This window comes from Lactuca saligna, chromosome 2 (assembly GCF_052625555.1).
Source record: "Lactuca saligna cultivar CGN05327 chromosome 2, ASM5262555v1, whole genome shotgun sequence".
NCBI classification, from domain to species: Eukaryota; Viridiplantae; Streptophyta; class Magnoliopsida; order Asterales; family Asteraceae; genus Lactuca; species Lactuca saligna.
Window position 1 is genome coordinate 91,892,459 of NC_136418.1, and position 3,498 is coordinate 91,895,956.

The window sequence follows — 3,498 nt, forward strand, 5'->3', positions numbered from 1 at the left end:
TTGTGAAAAAGAAGGATGGATCCTTTTGGATGTGTATAGATTATTACGAACTTAACAAGCTCACCATCAAAAACCGCTATCCTCTTCCCTGAATCAAAGACCTCTTCGATCAACTGCAAGGAGCAAGTTACTTCTCAAAAATAGACCTAAGATCAGGGTACCATCAATTGCGAGTCCATGAGGGTGATACTCCAAGACAATATTTTAGACTCGATATGATCACTACGATTTTGTAGTGATGCCCTTTGGTCTAAACAACGCACCTGCGATATTCATGGATCTGATGAATCGGGTGTGCCGCTCTTTCCTAGACAAGTTTGTGATAGTCTTCATTGATGATATACTTATCGATTCTTGAAGTGAGGAAGATCATAGACAACATTTGAGGTTAGTGCTAGAAAGTTTAATTGTAGAGTAGTTGTATGATAAATTCTATAAATGCGAATTTTGGATCAGAAAATTAGATTTCCTCAGTCATGTGGTTAGTGAGGAAAGCATACACGTGGACCCCTCTAAGATTAAGGCGATAGAGAATTGGTGAGCACCGAAGATGCCCACAAAAATCCATCAATTCTTGGGTCTTGTTGGATACTATCGCAGGTTTATCCAGAATTTCTATAGAATTGCTAAGCCTCTAACCACCCGAACTTAGAAAGGTGTACCCTTTAGTTGGGGAGAAAAGCAAGACACTGCGTTTTAAACATTGAAGAAGGCCTTATGCAGTGCACCCATTTTGTCTTTGCCAAATGTGACGGAGGACTTTATTGTCTATTTTGATGCATCCAATCAGGGCCTAGGTTGTATGCTCATGCAGCGAGGAAAGGTTATTGCTTATGCCTTAAGACAGCTGAAAGCGCACAAAGTCAATTATACAACTCATGACCTGGAGTTGGGAGCAGTGGTATTTGCCTTAAAAATATGGAGACATTATCTCTACAGAACCAAGTGCACTGTCTTCACAAACCATAAGAGCCTGCAACACATGTTCGGCCAGAAGGAGGTGAACATGAGGCAACGACGATGGGTGGAGTTACTCAATGATTATGAGTATGAGATACGTTATCATCCAGCAAGTACAATGTGGTAGCAGATACCCTCAGCCGAAATAATAATCAGGTCGCATAGTGAAGGCACTAACAATGACCATCCATTCCCATCTATCCGCTCAGATTAGAGAGGCTCAGCTGGAAGCCTTGAAACCAAAAAACATGTCGGATGAAATTTTAATGGGAATGGAAAAGAACTTACAGATCAAGGGATACAAAGTCTACTATTTCATGAACCGAATATGCACCCCAAAGTTTGGCAGTTACATAGAGGTTGTCATGAGCAAAGCTCAGAGAACTCGATACTCTGTTCACCCAGGTTCCGATAAGATGTATCTGGATCTCAAAAAGCTATATTGGTGGCCAAATATGAAAGTAGAGATCGTTACCTTCATGGGAAAGTGTCTGACTTGCGCCAAGGTAAAGGTGCAATATCAGAAGCCCTCAGGTCTACTTCAACAACCAGAAATACCTGAGTGGAAGTGGGGAAGAATTTCGATGTATTTTATCACTAAATTGCCGAAGTCTCCGAGTGGGTACAATACCATCTGGGTAATTGTCGACCGATTGACCAAATCATCATACTTCCTACCAATCAAAGAAACCCTCAAGATGGAGAGACTGACATAAATCTACATTTAAGAGATAGTCAGTCTGCATGGTGTGCTTTTGTCCATTATCTCCAATCGGGATAGCAGATTCACCTCGAGATTTTGGCAGTCACTGCAGAAGGCTCTTGGAACTAAGTTAGATATGAACACAACTTACCATCCGCAAACCGACAGGCAGAGTGAGAGGACCATTCATACATTGGAAGACATGTTGATGGCATGTGTTATAAATTTTGGTAAGTCGTGGGACACCCATTTTCCCTTTTTCGAGTTCTCCTACAACAACAGTTATCATACCATTATTAAGGTTGTGCCGTTTGAAGCCCTTTATGACTGAAAGTGCAGATCCCCTTTGTGCGGGGCTGAGGTGGGTGACATGTAGCTTGCCAAGGGGCAAATCCCCGACATCACTCTCACAGGCCTGGAAATCATTCATGAATCCATAGAAAAGATCTTACAAATCAGAGAACGAATCCAACCCTCAATGGATAGGCAAAAAAGCTACGTCGACAGACGACGAAAACCCTTGGAGTTCCAGGTGGGTGATCGTGATATGTTGAAGGTCTCACCCAGGAAGGGTATGATACACTTTAGGAAGCATGGAAAGCTAAATCCAAGATTCATTAGGTCATTCGAGATTCTTGCTAGGATCGATCTCGTCGCATACAAACTTCGTTTACCCCAAGTGCTTAGCAAAATTCATCCCGTCTTCCACGTGTCGAACCTTAAAAAGTGTCTATATAACGAAACCCTTATGATCCCTCTTGATGAGATCGAGATCAATGAGAACCTAGATTTCGTGGAAGAACCAGTCGAAATCATGGATCGGGAAGTCAAACGAACAAAGCAAAGTCGCATACCGATAGTGAAGGTCTGGTGGAATGCCAAGCGAGGACCTGAATTCACTTGGAAGCGCGAAGATCAGATGAAAAATAAGTACCCACATATTTTTTCTGAGTCCATAGTTGTTTTCTATGTTAGAATTTCGTGACGAAATTCACTCTATCGGGGGTGGGATGATGTGACAACCCAAATCTTTTCCGTTACCGTTGTTCGATTTCCATTAAATAAATTTTGAATTTTTATTTTTTCCGTCAAATTATATTGGTTTGGAAAATCGTTTAAGTTATATAATTGAATTTTATATATGAGTCGGAACCAAAATCACGCAAAACCCAAGTTACTCTGAAAAATTAGCGAATCCGGCCTGACCGATGTTCACGGCCGTGAACCCGATCACGGTCAGGAACCCATTCACGGCTGGACCCCACCACCGACCATACCCCCATCCTATATATGCATGACTCCTACCGTCATTTATCTCCTTCTGGCTGTGAACACCCTTTTTCTCTCTAAAAATCATCACCCGAAAACGTAAGACTTCGCTTCATCTATCACTATATCCGCCTGGGAACACGTTTTGGATCATCACACACCAGCTTTTTCGTCAACTCAAACGTTGTTGTTCTTGAGTTCATGGTTACGAACCCTTCAAATATTCATATTTCACCAAGAATAGGCCGTGAACCCTTGAAACCTTCAAAGACCGTAAACCCTTCTAAGGCAGTAAACTGTTCACGACCGAGAACAATTCACGACCGTAATCCCATCTCGGCCGTAATCAGCCCTACACCGTGAATCTTGGCTGCAAACCCACTTTTCCACTTTGATCGAGCATCGGTAACATTCCTTAACTGAAAGCAAGTGTTTTTCTATCACTTTATCTAATGAAATCGCTAATTTTAGATACAAATATGTGTTTACTTATTGATAGGATTCCATTAACTTCATGTACAACTTGAGGGTCCTCAATTCCAGTCTCGTTGTCCGGCACATACATG